The sequence below is a fragment of the Sinohyriopsis cumingii genome, chromosome 2 (assembly GCF_028554795.1).
Source record: "Sinohyriopsis cumingii isolate HCF-2022 chromosome 2, ASM2855479v2, whole genome shotgun sequence".
Taxonomy (NCBI): domain Eukaryota; kingdom Metazoa; phylum Mollusca; class Bivalvia; order Unionida; family Unionidae; genus Sinohyriopsis; species Sinohyriopsis cumingii.
The window spans coordinates 108,452,732-108,474,076 of record NC_142962.1 but is presented as its reverse complement, the minus strand read 5'-3'; the positions used below and the strand labels follow the sequence as shown (position 1 = coordinate 108,474,076).

The 21,345-nt window shown below is 33.6% G+C and overlaps 1 protein-coding gene across 1 annotated transcript in view; it reads right to left on the bottom strand.

Annotated features, from left to right (window-relative positions):
- Positions 1–21,345, bottom strand: part of LOC149805593 (cleavage and polyadenylation specificity factor subunit 2-like) — a 412,425-nt gene that overhangs the window by 342,919 nt on the left and 48,161 nt on the right. The gene's annotated exons all lie outside the window — the stretch shown is intronic.

Below are 21,345 nucleotides of genomic sequence, written 5' to 3'. Positions count from 1 at the left end.
GCGCAATGAGACTGCATCATTTTCAGTTTGAAAATGTATATTTTAATGTTGATTTGTCAAAAAATAATGTTGAACTTTCAGACACTTGAGTAACTCTTCTTTCAGCCACCGAGCTGATGGATGGATGGGGAATGAAAAATTGAGGTTTTTCGCTCTGTATTTTGTAGTGCAACTAGAAATTCCAGATTATTTGGTATTGCTGTACAGCTACATCTGTCTACATTTCTATAATACCACCCACTTTAGTGTATCATGCATGACCATGACGCTACAGAGCTCGGCAGTAGGCTACTATCTCCTGCCACATTAACTCATCGCTAGGGGTTAATGTGTTAAAAGGTTATCAAGTCACATGATCCAGTAAGTGAAGTGATCTAAATGTAATCTATGCTCTTTGGTCTACTGAGATTTCCTACATTCGGAAGGCGGGGAGACATCAGTGAAAGTGGTCTCTGGAAAGAAAACTTTCATCCAATAGACGATTACCACATTCAAGTTAGAAATGAAGTCCACAATGTTCAAAATTTCCTGATCAACTAGCCCTCATGTATGCACATGATCTCTAACCACTCAGCATAGTTGAGGGAGAAGGATTCAAAAGTTCTTATGTGCAGAATTAAACCCACTGTATGCCTGCAAACAAACAAAAAACCCAAATATGTTTCTGTCTGTTATGACCAGTTAAACATGGAAGCAACATCTGAAATGACCCGATTACTTGTTATAAGAGCTAGGCAGCTGATTGTACTGTTAGTGAAAAAATGTTAGGCACATTGTATTATTTTTTCAAGGCATTAATGCTAATTGACTGCCTAATATCTGAACTATTCTTGAGTACTGAAAGAGAAAAATAAGACACTGCAATTCTTTGCTTGTAATTCTAAGAGGAAGAATTTGCATATTTGTGCATTCTTTCTCCAAGGTGATACTGTGAAAGTAATGTAATTTTAGCAGCGGGCCATCTAATACACGTTTTGGTCTACATGAACAACTCAAATTTATGGAAATTTATGTACTAGGACAGATTCAACTTGGTTTATATGGAGGTTTAAGTTTGATTCTTGCTTGAATCCTGATAACGTTACTGTCGTCTATGTATTTATTACAACATTCAAGCAATGAGTCAAGCCATTTTCCATAATAAACCTAATCTTGCTTGAGTTGTTTGATACATGTACAATGCTGTTGGGCATTTCTGCGCATCTAAGGTTTCCGTCTCCAATATTGAAGCAAAATGCTCACCAAATTCGACCGACTGACAAAAATAAAATACTGCAATGTTTACCATTTGAAAAGAGGCAATTGTCACCAGAATATTCTGCTCAAAATAATGTAAATTTTGGACACACTGGATACCACCCCCATGTTTTCATGACACGCAATATGTCAGCCTATTCTGCGCACAGCTTTGAAAAAGTGTAATGTTTATCCATCGGGCTAAAGAAATGAAATACATTGCATTCAACCATTTCTGTCAGCATTTTCAGTCAAGTAATTAGGTCAGGTTTATAGCTAGTTTTACAAAATTCAATGTAACAATGCCAATAAATGGCAAGAGATATTAAGCAAACTAAACCGATCTTGTAAAATTATTAGTAAAGTTCAACATTTTTAAAAAAATAAGCTATTATGTGGAAGAAAAACAACAATGAATAGGATGTAATGTGTTTACAACATCTTGTTTATGCAGAAGAATTACTAAATAATTTAGAAACAGACTATATGCCAGGGAATTTCCTGAGAATGCCATTCTAGCGGCAAGTTGACACATTGGGTAGCAGATGATATTGTAAATCTGGGACAACTTCTTGCAAAATTGGAAACTTGGCTTAAGAAACAGAATTATTTCAGGTATACATTTTCACCTTTTATAAAATGTATTTATTTGTATAATTCTAAAAGATACGTAGTAAATAGGATTTTCTGGGTTACAGGTTCAAGAAGGTCATGGAGTGAGTCTTCATGTTGACATCTAGAAATCATATTTTCATATGCATTTCAAGTCAAAATGTGGGATATTTATGTACAGTTTATGAACATCACTTTACTTAATTAAGTAAGACCATTCTTTCTTGATACAAAATGGATTTTTGACCCAAAATAACACATGATCCAATGTTTACAGAAATGATGTACCACTGTGCAGAATTACATGATGCACAGAATTGGCTGACATGGTGGTATATGTAGCAGTCATTATTTCTATCAAAATCAGAGCAGAAGCTAAGGTAAATAGTCTTATCAAATAATCTATATTGTGGGAAATACTTATTTTCAGACTTACATTTTAAAGACTGTATTTTACCTGTCAATACCTTTAATGACAACAACTTGCATCTGCCACAAATTGCCAGCTCTGACATGCCACTAAATTAATCAGATTTAAATAGAATCATTTCGTGATCCAATAAACGATTACCATTTTCTTTGCATAGATGACAACCTTAAAGGTCACACTTGCTAATACTAAATAATTATATCACTGAAGTTGACAACGACAGATGGTCCAATATGAATATGTGTATGTGTACGATGAATTCAGATACAATAAGAAACTAATTAATTGAAATCATTGATGATAACAATGCAAGCTTTTTCTCAGCATCTGATACCAGTAGATTACCAGGAACTATAGTTCAGCCAATCAACGATAGAAAATGCAACAATAAAACTGAATAATCACAGCGGTTATATCCTGAAAGAGATAGGCTTAAAATCAGAAGAAGAAAAAAAGAAAAATTTCATTATGTTAGGAACTGTGTAGCATTTTAAAAGAATACACAAAGCCACTGTGTATGTAGGAACTGTTGTTGCACTTCTAATGTATATGTACTGTATAAATACTTGTTTCAAAAAAAAAGGAGATAAAAAATATAAATCCCCACTGAGTCAGACCAAAGACTTATATGTATAAAGATGGTACTAGCATATGCCTTGATAGGCGTTCAGCATTAAGAGGTTAGTATTAGGACTGGCTGGCCTGGTGTTAAATAATGTGACTGGATGGGACATCATGCTACATCATCTGCAACATGATGCAGCAGTGCTAGACATCATTATAAACTGCCACAATGCAGACACTGTAAAGTAAAGCTAAAATCACACACAGACACACACTCACACGACTGAAAAATAATATAATACCAAATGGAAATGTTCATAATTCTATTGATGTAATAAGCAAACAGTCAGTAAATAATAAAATAACAGGCAGGCCACCCCTCTCCTCCATGCAAAATGAACATTATCCAACAACCCTAAGAGCCCTATTTCATAATAACTTGATGCTCTCCACCTTATGGCAGGCATATACAAAATCTGACCAGATGCATCCCGCTTGTTGACCAGTCTCTTTCATCACAGTGACTGAGCATCTTCCCAGTGGATAAAATAATATTTAGTGAATATTTACAGAAAATACTGTACGTACTTGCCTATAAGTTAAACTGCAAACAACAAAGATCATGTATTGCCATAACATAATGCACATGCAGATCAGGATCTATGTTGTGTTTTCTACCGATTACTCCTAACAAACTACACAAACCCAGATCAGCCACTGCTTTATGTGATGGCAGATCTGGATCTGTGCAGATTGCAGTTGGACTGATCTTATAAGCGAGTATATATATGTTAATCAAGTAATTAAATCTTTATTACTTTACCATGTATTTTACTATAACCTTATTGTACATCTTTTGAGAAGTGTTCACATCCAATGTCACACAAATATGTCATTTCAACAAAACTGTAGCTTCCACAATGTGCCATTATAAGCAGTTATTTTTTTACCATTTTACTTTACCATATTTTCTACAGTAACCATAAAAACATCTTTTGAGACATGTTGAAAACTAGTGTCACTCAAATATCCCTGTTACTTCAACAAATTGGTAGCCTGCACAGCCAGTTGTTTCACCACCCTAAAAAATATAATATGATGATTGGTATGGAGCAGTCCAATTGTAACATTGAACACTCAGTTTTTCTTACTTCCTTTTGATCCAATAAGGCCTAGTAAAAGAGAATACATTTTAACAGAGGTCAGTGAACTCAAGTAATGACCAAAAGCTTTGAGAAGCTTAAGTAGTTTATCTTGCTCCAGAATCTCCCCTTTATTCACAGGAAGAATTCTAGCCAAACAATTTTTTTCTTCTGATAAAGACCACTTTTCAGCTTTCTCAATTTATACAATCATGTAACTCAAAGCTATTCTATTTCCTCTCCTGAAACACTGCTGGTAACTGAATGCATTTAATTTTGTCAACTGTAGCTTGAATAAAAACGCATATCATTATCTTCAGGGAAATAGGTGCCTTTATTTAAATATATTATGAGACTATGCCATCTGGACAAGAAAAAGCTATACTAATTAATTAAAGTTTCTTTAAAATCTGATCAGCACCATTTTCATTTTGAACCAGCCAGATATCATTAGAATTCTGTTGATGAAAACCACATGTCAGTATGACATTCAGTAGTAATGATAACAAGATTTTCAAGATGGCCATCATGGCAGCCACAATGGATGCAAGATCAACATGATTTTCATTTTGGACAAAGTAAACATTATAAAAAGTCTCCTGATGAAAACCCTATGTTGATAGAACTTTCCGTTTATGAGAAGCTGCAATACCAAAAGTTTCAAGATGGTGGCTATGGTACCATACTGAATTTCAAATTGGCAGTACTCATTTAAAGCCAGCAAAACATCAAAACAAGCCTTTTGCTCAAATCTACATGTTTATATGACTCTAGGGGGAGTAACAAGAAAAATATTTTTATAATGGCTACTATTTTGGCCATTTTGGATGTCAGATCAGCACAATTTTCATTTAGGATCAGCTAGATATCATAAGAAGTCTTTAAGTTAAATCCCCATGCTGCTATGACCATTCATTCGGGATGAGTAGGGGTACAAAGACATACTGGTATACTTTGGTTTGCTGTTCTGGCAATAAATACACAGTATGGTTTCTTGTACTGCGATTTTTTAACTGGCATGCTTTCATCCAAGAAATCCCTGTATACCACAAATTTTTTCCAATTTAATTCAAGAACCATATTTTCTTGCACACTTTAATTTTAATTATCAAAATTTATTTTTTCCAAAAAAGGATCTTAAGTTATTTCCAACAAAAAAAAAAAGGATGGTATGGGAATTTTAAAATACAGGCTAGAAAATGGCAGTGAGATTTTTATTTGATGATAATATTACTGATTCCAGGTGTTAAAAGACTAGTTTTATGTTAATTTTATGTATTTATCTGACTACCATTTGCAGTTTTACAAGTTTACATCATTCAGAGATGTTGTATTATTCATGTAGTAAATGTTTTAGTGATTATTTGATTGTTTTCATTAAGTATTACTGTATTGCAATACATATTGCAATATGGGTTGTTAATATTGCAATAGGGTTTTAGGCATATTGTTGCACCCCTTAGGATCACTAGCAATAACAATATCTTCAAACTGTTGCTATGATGGCCATGTCGGAGTAGCAATAACAAGATTTTCAAGATACCTGCCATGGTGGCCATACTGGATGTCAGAGTGGCACCATTTTCATTTAGGCCCAACTAAATATCACAAGAAAGTGTTTCAAGGGAAAAACCCATAATCATATGACCATCTATTCAGGAAGGATTGCAAAAACAAGGTTTTCAATATAGCAACTGTGCAACAATTTTCATTTAGGACCAACTAGACCTTGGGATGAATGTGTGTGTGTTTATAAAGTTTCATGGCAATCCTCCAAATAGTTTAGGGAAAAAACTGATAAAAAAAAACAACATGTGCTAATGGATGGACAGACAATAGGTCATCCCACAAGTTCTTCTGGTCCATGGCAAGTTGAGCTAAAATATGTGCAGGCTCTGGTCTACAGTGTATGACATGTATTATTAACACATTAACCCCGGCGAAGAGTTAACGTGGCAGGAGGTAGTAGCCTACTGCTATGCTCTATAGCATCATGGTCATGCACGATACACTAAAGTGAGTCGTATTATAGAAAGAAAGACAGATGTAGCTCTACAATGATACCAAAAAATGAACTCGATTTTGTTCTACCCAAAATTGGCACTTGGTTCGAGTCCGATTTTGTGTCCAGATTTTATACATTTTGCTCTCAGATCTAAGGCAAACCGGTATGAACTGCAAACAGACACATGAACCTTTGCAAAAAGTAGGATAAGATGGGTATTTGGAATAAAGAGTGGTCTCGATACAAAAATAATGGGTCTGTTTAGCAACAAAAAAAAGAAAGAAAAAAAACCCTCCAAATTTTACCCTTCTGCTCATGCGCAAACCAAAAAGCCAATGAAAAATGCTGTTTCTAACACAACCAGGCAGTGTGTTATTGAAAGATCACCTGGGATTTGGTGTTTTCAGATGTATTCAGAAATAGCTTTCAAAATGTGTTTCCTACTCGAATTTCAGGCACAAATGACAAAAACCTCCAGGGGTGTTAAGATAAAGAGCATATTTTGGAATTTCTAAGGTCTCACAAGGATTAACCCGTCATCTGTTTCCTACATATGCCACTTGCTCATAGATTAAGTCAGGCAATCCTGCATAAATAATGCTGAAGAATGAGAATAAACAGTGCAGTCTTCCTTTGTATGGACATCAGTTGTTCAACAATGTCAAATTGTTTTTAATGTTACCAATTGATGAAAAAAGCAAGTGACCAAGTTGATGCATTTTCTGAGTAAAGCAGGCAACTGGGTCTGGCCTGCAACCTGCTTTTATCTGGTTATTTACAGCAAGCTTGAAAATCGTTTATCTGGCCTGCGCCCTGGAGGAAGTAGCACTTGTCAGGTAAAAAGGTATACAAGTCCTTTTCTATTTCATTCATTTTTCCACATTTTAATGATATGGGGTGTAGCAGCTGTAATTTCAGTAGCACCAAGACTACATTACTTATGTTAGGCACTAACTTGGACTACACTTTACAACAATAAACCAATCCTTGCTTATAAAAGACCCAAGAATCTGCAAGATTTTCTAATTAGAACTAAACAGAGAGAAAATAAAAAAGACAATTTTCATCATCTAAATGTGATTGACACCGGTGCTCTCAATGTGCAAACATAAGAGAAAGTACTTCTTTCAGTACCACTAATACAAAAGAGGTATTTTCTCTATGTTATAACACTAACTGCATATCAACTGATGATACATGTATTTATTTGATAACGATAAAAAAAATGTAACATGCAACATGTTGGTTGAACACTTCAACAAGTTTCTAAGAGACTGAATAATCATCGCTTTCACATAAAAAATTATAGACATCCTCAGTCCTCCTCTAATATTTCAACACATTCTAATACCAATAATCGCTCTCTACTCAATTTTTCTTTCATGCCAATAGATACTGTGCATGGAGACATGAACAGACTCATAAAATAAACTTGTCGGATTCATAAGTTAGATATTTTGTATCCTAATGACCTTAATACCAATGCACTATATAAAATTGTATTAAAATATTTGTTTGGACCTTTAATTTTTAATTATTTTTATTTATTGATAAACTGTATATCCTTTATAACAATATTACTATTTTACACATACCATTGATATTCCAAGAATTGATTTCTATTGAACATGTAATACGTCTTTCCCTCGTGGTTCTATGAACATATGTGATTGTCTGGTCTAATGGATTGAATCGCTTTGCATCTGACAAATTAATGAAACTCAAAACATCTTAGTGCATGAAAAGAATATGTAGCTAATCATCAAGAAACAGCAAGCTGACACAAAATGTCCTAGTAAAATCATGATACTAAATGTTAGATAAATGATTTTTAAGCACAAATATTTGCAATATGAAATTTTTTAGCCCAAACTACAACTGACTTTTATGGACAGAATGCTGCATGAAAAAATAGTTGGCATAGCAAATTAAAGGCTGTGTGTGTGCATGTGTGTTTTGGATTTTTAACGCAGATTTAACAATTTTTCAATCATATCACTATGATGTCTCCAGTGTGGCAGTTTATAGTGATGTCTAGCACTGAGGCATCATGTCGCAAACATGTAGCATCATCTCACCCACAGTCACATCATCCTGACACCAGGCCGACCAGTCCTAACACTGCAAAATCCCATAATGCTGAGTGTCAAGCGAGGCAGCTGCTAGTACCATTTTTATAAGTCTCAGCCAGGGTTCAAACCTGCAACCTCCTGCATCCAAGGCAGATGCTCTAATCACTAGGCCACTGGAGCAGTCCTCTGGCATATTAGTAGTAAAATCCATAAGATTAGTTTGTGATTATATGAACTGGTTATTGAAAAAAGAAGTTAAGAAAAACTTAAATAAAATGTTTCCATAATTATAATTCTCGATGCAATGGCTCCATCCAGGGCAAAACTGAGGGGCTGGAGGATACTGAGAAAAGAGGATTGTGTCATGATATAATACTCCAATATCAAATATAAGGTCACAGAAAAATTAAATAATCCAAAAGACTTTAACCAAAACTTCAACCCAGAAGAACTTTTAACACCAAGGCCCCAAACTAGGTCAAAACTCCTGGGGTAGATATGGCACTAACAAATGAGGTTATTTCAAATATGAAGTAAATAAACTGGGTAAGGATTTATGAAAATATAACTGAGGAAAACCTTAACCGCAATGCGTCTCTGGTGTAATTCTTGATCCCATGGTCCCTCCATGTACAGGAGTGGTCCTAACAGAATGGAAGTATGTGATGATGTTATAATCCAAACACTGGAAAAGGATTATGAAAACGTAAGTGATGAAAAATACTTTAATAATAATATGATACACCAAAGTGCACCCCAATTACCAATCACATGTCCCCACCCAAGGGCTGGAAATTTACTGAGGCAATGTGAGTATACCATTTCCAAACATGACATGAACTGGGTCAGGGATTACTAGGATAGAAATGCTATTAAAAAAAGTTTAAACAAAGCTGTTCATGCACAACCACATGCCGACAACCTAAATAATGACTGCCTCCACTATGATGGTACAGAGTATATAATACAAATTATTTGTTAAAAAAAATGACAGTCATAGTATGGAACAAAATGGTTAAGTCAACAGTATGGTCTAAGTGTAGTCAAGAAATATCACTGAAATACGTTAAAATAAGAAAGAGTTAAAAGTAAAACTCCTTTTTCTCTTAATTAAGAAATATAAGTTTGCCCATGCATCTGTCACATAAATTGCAATTCAAAAATTTATGGTTAAATGAAATTATGGTTCTGTTTAAATCTCTGGAAACAAAAATAAATTTTTAGAGCTTTAATTTACCCATCCAGTTACATTTCAAAGTGAAAAGCACCATATTTCATCTAAATAGTAACATTAAGTACATTTAACAAATTTTTTTAACACCATTCTGCTACAACAGCTTAGTGCTCAAAAGCAAACTCAAATTTTATTACCTATTACCATATATACTCGCCAATAAGTCGAGTCCAAGTACAAACATCTAATAATAACAATAATAATAATAATAATAATAATGCTTTATTTATAGAGGGTGACTCATTAGTCAAGGACTATTCTCCCTTGAGGCCCTCTTAAGGAGAGTATAACAATGCACATTATATGAAGATGGCAATAATTACTGTTTATTTTAACATGTTTAGTATTAAAATACTAAATTCCATTATCTGTTAGAAACACATACATGCTTATGATATCTTTTCTTAAATATTCTAATATTTTCAGCAGATTTTACATGTAGTGGAAGCTTATTCCACAGAACTGTACCAGAGTATTGAAAACTCTTTTTAAATTGCTCTGTTCTTGGTTTTGGTATTAGAATGTTTCCATGTGATATTGATCTCAACTGGTATTGTGCTGAAAAAGGCCTGAATAAGTCTTGAAGATACTCTGGTGCAGTTCCATGTTGACATTTATATAAATGAACTGCCTTGTGAAAATCTATCCTGTCATATATTGTGAACCATTTGAGTTCTGTAAATAATGCTTTTGAGGGATGATCAACAGATGCATCTAAAATTACACGTGCTGCTCGTTTCTGAAGTTTATAAATCCTGTCAAGCTCAGATTTGGCACAGTTTCCCCATACATTAGAACAATAATCCATTGTTGGAAGAATATATGACTTGTAGTATAGATAGTCTAAGATCCTAAATTGCCGTAATATAATGCAACTGCAAATTAGGGTCTACGTTGTTTGTTCTGCTGATTACTGTAATTACTGATTAAAAAAACTGCACAGATCCAGATCTGGTGGCACACCATGCAACAGCAGATAATTAAAGGTTTGTGTAGTTTGCAGTTGGACTCAACTTATAAGCAAATAAAGATGGTATATTTAAATTTCATCTTAACTCCTAAGTATCTCATCATGATAAATCTTCTATCTTTGACATTTATGGTCTATTGCTGAATTCTTATTTAAATAATGCATTCATCTTTATTGCAAAATAATAAACAGTCAAATTCCAAAATGATTTTGTTGTTTCAAGCTCTTTCAAGGTCACATGCAAGAGGTTTTCCACTTGGACTGAGCAGTGTGTTCAATAATTGCCAAGTACTGGAGTGACTGATGCTTCAGTTAATGAAATTTCCCTATATGAAACCTGAGAAAGAAATACATTATAAGAACTTGTTGAAAGCCCTAGGTGTTAAAACAAATGATGTGTGGATGTTTGATGCTTGGTTTGGATTCATATGGCACAGCAATAAAAGTAGGTTATATGGTATTGAGACAACTGAAGTCAAGTGCTCTGCCCAAGGACACACCATGGTAGCTGAATTGTAACTGACCAGGTCTGTTCTAATGATGTGATTTGAAACCACACTTTTAGGCTGAAAATACAGCAATACATTCAATGACAACAAAACAGGATGGTAATTAATGAAGGTAAAACAAAATGTATGGTTTTGGAGACATCACAAAAGCTCACAAGTCAGAGAACCCAGAACTATCTCTTGCAATAAATAATCAGCTGTTAGAAAATGTCAAACATGAAAAGCTAGTAGGTGTGTCCATAGATGTATTATGGAATGACCATATTGATAAGCTTAGTAAAACACTGTCATCCAAAATTGCCCTATTCAGCAGAATCAAGAAATATTTACCTAAGGAAACTCGCAATCTATACAAGTCATATATTCTTCCAACAATGGATTATTGTTCATATCTATGGGGGAACTGTGCTAAATATGAGCTTGACAGGATTTATAAACTTCAGAAACGAGCAGCATGCATAATTTTAGATGCATCTATTGACCATATCTCAAAAGCATTGTTTATAGAACTCAAATGGTTCACAATTTATGACAGGATAGATTTTCACAAGGCAGTTCTTTTATACAAATGTCTACATGGAACTGCACCAGAGTATTTTCAGGACTTATTCAGGCCTTTTTCAGCACAATACCAGTTGAGATCAATATCACATGGAAACTTTATAGCACCAAAACCAAGAACAGATTTAAAAAGAGCTTCCAATACTCTGGTACAATTCTATGGAACAAGCTTCCACTACATGTAACATCTGCTGAAAATATTAGAGTATTTAAGAAGAGATATCAAGAGCATGTATGTGTTTCTAATAGATAATAGAATTTAGTATTTTATTACTAAACATGCTAAAATAAACACTAATTATTGTTATTTTCATATATGTTAAACTCGCCTTCAAGGAAGAATACTCCATGGCTAATGAGTAACACTCTATAAATAAAGCATTATTATTATTATTATCATTATTATTATTATTATTATTATTATTATTATCATTATTATCATTATTATTATGATTCATGAGTCACAGCAGTCCCTGGCTTCATTAGTCACCTCTTATGAAACACATCAAAGTGCATCAGGGTTTTTAAACATCAACTATTCCATAATAGGTTAAGATGTACCTAGACATGAATTGTCTATCTAAGTATCACAGGTAGTCATTTTTTAGGGGAAAATACAAGGATTTCAATCTTTTGAAAATTCTAATCATGCATTTTGAACTGAATGTAATACAAGGATACCTTGAAAAATCAATTTTCTTGCAATGACTAATTATGAACCAAACTTCCAAATAAATGTTATTGGACACTCAGATTTTAAATGTAAGTAATCAGCAAAATTAACCTTTTTCATGCGATATCAATTGCAAAAGATATTTTTCATAACAGCCAGAAAGCCAAATTTAAGAAAAACTATGTGTTTATGGAACACAGATGCCCCACCGCTGCAAAAGAAAAAAGACCGAACACAAACCCTAATCAAACTGTGACTGACAAGAGTGACAATATCATCATGGATCATAAAGAAGACCTATTCTGTAAATTACGTATTCAAATATTTTATTTTATAAGCACATGCCTAATATATTGAATGTTCTCTCTACACTACACAAGTGAAATACTTACTGTACAATGTACTAAACAAACTCCAATTATGTTACGCACAACTGTGTAAGCTATAAAACCTTTACTTGCATTCAGAATCGATCAAACACATGTTTCTGACAATATGTTACTTTAGCATTAACATAACAAAAATCAATAAAAACAAACAAACAGACTTTAATGTTATCTACTTTGTTGTGTTTGTTTCTGTTTATTAAATAAGCATTTATTTTAACAAATCATACAAGACAAAATTGGCTTTCTTCTAACTCTGAGGCTTTCATATTGTACAATGTGCATTTAATAGAAATAATGAAAATGAATGTAGTCATGCCACAGGTTTAATTCAAATTATTAGATCTGTTGATTATCCACAACAGCTGCATTTATCTGTTTCTATGCTGAAATCCTACGAGAGATCATAAAAAAGTGGAGTATGTAAAGGTGAAGTACAAGTAATTTGTATCAATTGATTCAAAGCTACACTGATGTTGAGTTGATGGGCTTGGTTTCTCTGAGAAATTGTCATATGTGCATATAGTTTTTCTGGTCAGCAAATGTATATTTCAGTTCTATAAAGATGGCAGTTATCATCCAGAATAAATTTTGCCTGTGGTACTTTTGTATCAAAAAACAAATAAATGTGTGTTTTTGTATGTGTGTTTTTAAAAAAAAATTTAACATAGCTTTTACAATTTGAGTCATATCAGCTGTAGTGTCAGTATTTAATGTCTAGCATTGGGCATCATGCTGGAGACATGTAGCATCATGTCCCACCCAGTCACATTATCCTGACTCCACTCCAACCAATTTTAAGACTAAGCTCTTAATTCTGAGTGCCAAGAAGGGCAGCTGCTAGTATCATTTTTTTTATGTCTTTGCTATGACTTGGCTGGGGTGAATACAAATAAATAAGTTTTCTCAATCAAATGCATACAAAAATCATATTTTGACAGTTTTATTTGTACTGGCATGAAAGGAAATCCAAAGCTAAATGACAATACGACATGCAAAATCAAATGGAAATTTGTTTAATGGTTAATACCATATTTATCAACTGATTAGTCCATGCTTTGATTATTAACCCCCATACACCACTGTTACACAAGTCTGGCAAATATTTACCACGTATACTCACTTTATAAGACAAATCCAACTGCACAAAGCACATGCCCAGATCTGCTGTTGCATAATGCACCAGCAGATCTGAGTATGTGCAGTTTGTTAGGAGTAATAAGTAGGACAAACAAAACATACCCTGATCTGCAGGTGCATTATGTCACAGCAGATCAGGATATTTATTGTTTGCAGTTGGACTCAACTTATAGGTGAGTATATATGGCATTTACTAAGGTAACTTTTTTATAATAATCCCACCCTTACTATCTGAAAAATTTATTAGACTGGTCCCTTGGTTTTATCATGGGAGAAAAACTGAAAAAAAAACAAGGTACTTATGTGTAAACACAATTAACTGGAGCCACTGACAATACACAAACTTTTATAAAGAAAACTAGGAAAGTCACTCAAATCTGAAAATTAGGTCACAAAGACCTACTTCAGTAAGGTTGAGTAAGAAACTTGAGATGTATCAACCCACTGATTATAAATAGTTTAGGTGAAATTCAGTCCAAATATAAAAATGGATAAATGGAATGCTGATAAAATAAAAGTTCATCAAACATGAAATTTAAATCACAACCACCTAATTTCCATATGGTTTGAATATTTACCTTGATACCAATCTATGCTGAAATTTTCGTAAGTGAAGATAAAATAAGATCTAAATATATGTATTTAACAAACAGCTAAATATTTTTTTAAAAACTCCCTCAAGTGTTAATGTATTATCAGACTGACCTAGAGTTGCCATAGTCAAGTTACTAGCATTAAGATGCAAACCCATATCAAATTTCAAAAGTGTGGGTGGAATACTCTCCATAATGCTAACAGCAGAACAAACAGATTCTTGGAAATACAAATGTCTCTTGAGTGAGAAAATACAGTCATATACTCAAGTGAGAAAATTTTGTCACGTCACTCAATGGAAAAATTCTGTCACACACTCAACTAAAAAAAATTAATTCAAACTTAGCTAGTTTTAGTATGGTTTGGTTATAATTTTCACATGGCAAACACATATCAAATTTGCATGAGTGTAGGTGAAATATAATCCAATAAGCAACAAGCTGTAAACTGGCTGTATCTGTTGCATAAAAAAGTGCACCAACCTGAGCACAGTATAGACCCAGATCTGCTCCTTCATGAGGCACTGCAAATCAGGTTTTATCACACAACTAATGTGTAACTAAGCATAATATATCTGTAGCATAATCAGACTATATGTAACATGTATAAAACACCTCATAACATCTAAAATGGCATCACATCATAAAATGTAAGGCATAATCATAACTTATTATATATTTTGTATGAAATACAGAAACCTATTGGTGAAATGGTTGTTATATTTTTTCATTCCTATATTTTCACATGTGAAGAATAAATCCTTATATGTGCACATGTGAAAATATAAGATTTCTCATCATGTCATATGACACTTGATTGTGTGTGCCTACACAAGTTACATGCAGTTTTTGAGTTCAAAACAAATAAATAGAAACTGCATTACATTTCAGATATGGTAATTAATTTCTGCTGAAAAACTCTGACTAAACACTACTTGTGTCTCTATGAAGTTTTTTCCCTTAACTTCCTTGACAACAATGATACACCCGCTTGATGCATTTTGCTGAATCAGACTTGCTTTGTGTTCAAACTTGATCAAACAGTTTACAAAATGTCAAAAATGTAATTTACTGCAACTGATTAAGTGATCCCAATCCTATCATCCTCTTAAGTCGTTGATAGTTATATGATCAGCCTATGAAAGAGGTGAATTTATGAAAAGGGCCATGGGGTGTTGTGCTGAAGAATGAATACAATCTTCTAAACTTGTTTGGTATATAGTATATAAAAAAAACATTTTCTTTTCCTGCTTAAATACCTGATATACTTCATCTTGTGGTACAAAAAAGATGAATGTCATCTGGGTCTGTGCAGTTTGCAGTTGAATAAGCAAATGCACACGATATTACAAAAACATCTGAGGGATTAGATACCATTTAAGTACCAGGGCATTTTCTGATAATTTGTCCTCGTATGGAAATAGCATTTTCATTTGTAACAGGCATTAACATTACATTCTCTCTTAGTTTCAAAAGAATTATTCTGTAATTGAGCAAGTGATCAAGTACCACAATCCTAAAGTTTTCTGTCACACACTGCTGCTACTGCATCATCCAGAAAATCCTTACCAGAGCTTAAACTAATAGAATATTTGCATATTATCCAGTGGTTGAACAGTTACGGCCATGTCAGTCAGGTACCCTGCTATTTTTGAAATGTTATTTACATAATGCATGAGGAAAGATGGATAAGGAAGCAGACCAACAGCATTCTAGTTACATTCATTCCCAATAAAAACTGAATTAAAATTTGGATGAACAAATCTGACTATTATGGACACCTCTGAAATCAGTCTCAGTCAACTGAATGATAAAGTTAATAAGCAAATCTTAGACCTAACATGGCATACATACAAAATATAAAATTTCCACTAACATTACTGCACAGCTTTTCATAACTTCTATATTATATACCAAAAGCCATTTGACAACTACTCAGTAATAAATCTGGTTGATATTACCAGCATTATTACATGACTGTGACTTGCCAACATTGTTACTGTAGTGACCTTTAACTGTTTGAAAATTTGTTCTTTATATTATCAATTTCAAGACAAATTCCATGTTTCCAAAGTCGTCTAAATGTATCATAGGTTTCCAATGAGAGCATGCTTGTGCCTCATTCATAAAATGAAAAAATATTGACTACTGAATAGAACTTTAAAATATATATTTTATCTATAAGACAATAGATCAGATTCATATATTCGTTCACTGATTCGTTCACTACTATTTATCAATTTTTCTGAAAACATTTTCAAGTTTATTTTCAGACGACTGCATTTTTCATTGGCTTTCACAGTTGTGGACATATCACCGAGGGTGGAATATTCCCATTTTCTTCATGTGTTGAATTTATGGTTCGATACAACCAAAAGGAGCATGCAAGAGTTCCATTTTCTTCATGGGTTAAATTCTTGCTATAAAGCAACCACAAACCCACAAAACTAGTAACCATTGAAGAAAAGTAAGTTCAATGAAATCCATAACTTCTGCAATTGTTTCATACCTGCTTCTTACCAAGAGGCGTAAACGGCCCTAAGATCACTCTAGAACAGTTCATGTAGAGCTCAACATTACTGTTTAATGGTTTCTGACCTATAACAGTATTTCAATTTTGTAATATTGTGATATATTAGATATCAGCATAATTTTGTACAAACTTAAAAGACCTTATTGTTAAGATGCTGTCTGTAAAAGTTATTTAAAACTATTTCCTACTGTAGTATATAATGACCATTTTGAATACTGTAAAAGATCAGCATCTTTTGTGTATAACTGAAAGGTTTGATATCGGGATGCTTTCAGTCAAATGCAGACCAGTATTATGTATATAAACTTGAAAGGCCTTTTTGACTGGATGCTTTTTGTAAAATTTAATTAAATTTTGTTGAGCAGTTTTTAAAACATTGCAAAAGGGTTTTTCCAGTTTGAAGTAACAGTGGCTGCATTTGATGGTGGATGGGTATCATCTATAAATATTTAAAAGTTTGCATGCCAGAATAATTTCTGTCAAATTTGGTCAAATTTTGTGTGGTGGTTTGTGAGAAGAGTAATTCAAAGGTTTTTTTAATTTTATTAGAAGTGCCTGGATGTTTTCAATCAAATTTACCATATTTTATAACATTTTTCAACCCCTTCCTACAGTGATAGATTTTGAAAGGTTTCTGATTACCCTTCTGCTCTGAGAAGTGTGGATTTTGCTTTTTGAGAACTGAATCCCCTTTCACAGTCAGGTTTTTATAATGGTATTTATGGCCAGTATGAATAGATTCAGGAGCTGGTTTTCAGGTTCTATCCAAAGCACAATTTTCCACAATTCATAAATGTTGTTACTTGGATATCTGTCGATGTATCAGATCATCTGCAAGGCCTAAACAATTGTAAATAATATGTACCATCACTTTATGTGATATGTTCAGTTAGCCACAAACTGTCCGACATTTCATCCTACCTAGTTTCATCCTCAACAGATAATCTATCTTACTAGCTTTCTAAAAAAAACCAGCCAACATGACACACTGCTGTTGTGCTTTCGACATTTCCCCAATTGCTGATCAATGAATGATCAATTTACTAAACCACTCAGGAAAGAATTTAATTGGAATACCTCCATTGTTTCTACAATATTCGAAAAGATTTGCATCATAAAATTGCTTGTATTCAAACATGTAGATTTAGGCTTAATTGAGGTCATTAAAAGAAGTAGTGAGTACAATTTATATTTAATACCAACTAGACATCATAAGAAATCATGTGGTACAATCACAATGCCTACATGACCTGCTATCCACAAGAAGTAGTGAGTACAATTTATATTTAATACCAACTAGACATCATAAGAAATCATGTGGTACAATCACAATGCCTACATGACCTGCTATCCACAAGAAGTAGTGAGTACAATTTATATTTAATACCAACTAGACATTATAAGAAATCATGTGGTACAACCACAATGCCTACATGACCTGCTATCCACAAGAAGTAGTGAGTACAATTTATATTTAATACCAACTAGACATCATAAGAAATCATGTGGTACAAGCACAATGCCTACATGACCTGCTATCCACAAGAAGTAGTGAGTACAATTTATATTTAATACCAACTAGACATCATAAGAAATCATGTGGTACAAGCACAATGCCTACATGACCTGCTATCCACAAGAAGTAGTGAGTACAATTTATATTTAATACCAACTAGACATCATAAGAAATCATGTGGTACAAGCACAATGCCTACATGACCTGCTATCCACAAGAAGTAGTGAGTACAATTTATATTTAATACCAACTAGACATCATAAGAAATCATGTGGTACAATCACAATGCCTACATGACCTGCTATCCACAAGAAGTAGTGAGTACAATTTATATTTAATACCAACTAGACATCATAAGAAATCATGTGGTACAATCACAATGCCTACATGACCTGCTATCCACAAGAAGTAGTGAGTACAATTTATATTTAATACCAACTAGACATCATAAGAAATCATGTGGTACAACCACAATGCCTACATGACCTGCTATCCACAAGAAGTAGTGAGTACAATTTATATTTAATACCAACTAGACATCATAAGAAATTATGTGGTACAACCACAATGCCTACATGACCTGCTATCCACAAGAAGTAGTGAGTACAATTTATATTTAATACCAACTAGACATCATAAGAAATCATGTGGTACAATCACAATGCCTACATGACCTGCTATCCACAAGAAGTAGTGAGTACAATTTATATTTAATACCAACTAGACATCATAAGAAATCATGTGGTACAATCACAATGCCTACATGACCTGCTATCCACAAGAAGTAGTGAGTACAATTTATATTTAATACCAACTAGACATCATAAGAAATCATGTGGTACAATCACAATGCCTACATGACCTGCTATCCACAAGAAGTAGTGATAACAATATATATTTAATACCAACTAGACAACATAAGAAATCATGTGGTACAATCACAATGCCTACATGACCTGCTATCCACAAGAAGTAGTGAGTACAATTTATATTTAATACCAACTAGACATCATAAGAAATCATGTGGTACAATCACAATGCCTACATGACCTGCTATCCACAAGAAGTAGTGAGTACAATTTATATTTAATACCAACTAGACATCATAAGAAATCATGTGGTACAATCACAATGCCTACATGACCTGCTATCCACAAGAAGTAGTGAGTACAATTTATATTTAATGCCAACTAGACATCATAAGAAATCATGTGGTACAACCACAATGCCTACATGACCTGCTATCCACAAGAAGTAGTGAGTACAATTTATATTTAATGCCAACTAGACATCATAAGAAATCATGTGGTACAATCACAATGCCTACATGACCTGCTATCCACAAGAAGTAGTGAGTACAATTTATATTTAATACCAACTAGACATCATAAGAAATCATGTGGTACAATCACAATGCCTACATGACCTGCTATCCACAAGAAGTAGTGAGTACAATTTATATTTAATACCAACTAGACATCATAAGAAATCATGTGGTACAATCACAATGCCTACATGACCTGCTATCCACAAGAAGTAGTGAGTACAATTTATATTTAATACCAACTAGACATCATAAGAAATCATGTGGTACAATCACAATGCCTACATGACCTGCTATCCACAAGAAGTAGTGAGTACAATTTATATTTAATACCAACTAGACATCATAAGAAATCATGTGGTACAATCACAATGCCTACATGACCTGCTATCCACAAGAAGTAGTGAGTACAATTTATATTTAATACCAACTAGACATCATAAGAAATCATATGGTACAACCACAATGCCTACATGACCTGCTATCCACAAGAAGTAGTGAGTACAATTTATATTTAATACCAACTAGACATCATAAGAAATCATGTGGTACAATCACAATGCCTACATGACCTGCTATCCACAAGAAGTAGTGATAACAATATATATTTAATACCAACTAAACATCATAAGAAATCATTTGATACAATCACAATGTCTATATGACCAGCTATCCATGAGAAGTAGTGATAACAAAATTTTCAAGATGGCCATTTCGGTAGTTATATTAAAAGTCAAATTGGCACATATGATTTTCATTTACGACATCATGCAAAGTTCTTTCATTGAAACCCCCATTCATATATGGCAATTCATTCAGGAGAAATTGGAGTTAAAAAAATGTTAAGATGGCTACTGTGGCTGGGATACTGAATATCTGAATGGCACCAGCAGGGCCAACTAGGTATCATAAAAAAGTTGTTTAGTAAAACTCTCCATCCACTGAGGAATAGCAATAACAAATATTTTAAAGATGGCTTCTGTGGTGGCCATATTTGACATCAGATCAACACCATTTTCATTCTGAAAAATGTATGGATCATAGAAGTTGTCTGAATAAAAACCCCATGCAATATTGCATTTCATTCAGCAGGACTAGCAATAACAAAAATTTCAAGATAACCATTGTGGTTGCCATAAATTGGACATACGATCAACACCATTTTAATTTAAACCTAACTTGACACCATAAAAAGTATTCTGTTGCAAACCCAATAGCAATACTACTGTTACTTCATAAGAAGTAGCAAGAAACAGATTTTCAAGATGGCTTCTGTGTATGCCATACTGAACATCAGATCAGTTACATTTTCATTTAGGACAAATTAAACATCATAAGATGTCTTCTGGTGAAAATCTTACATCAATATGACTTACCATTCATGAGGATTGTCAATATTATTGGAAAACAAGCACCATTTTCAGTTAGGATCAAGTAAACCATGAGATTAATGTCTGCATAAAGTTTCGTGGCAAGCCGCCCAGTAGTTTTGGAGTAGGAATGACAAACCTGTGCTCATGGACTGACAACAACAGACAATGGACAACTGACCATCCCATAAGCTCTTTTGGTCCCTGACCAGTAGAGATAAGAATTTTTTTGTGAAAACTCCCATGTAGATAAAACTATCTATGTAGTAATAACAAGAATTTTAAGATGGCCACCATGGCTGCTATGTTTTTACCATTTTCAGTTAGAACCATATAAATAATTTTAAGAATCATCAAGTGAACACCCCATGTTGATGTGATGGACCATATAGGAGAGGTAGCAGTTTCCTGCACAAGCCATATTGGATGTCTGAGGGGTAACATTTTAAATTACAACCAACTAAACTTCAGGATG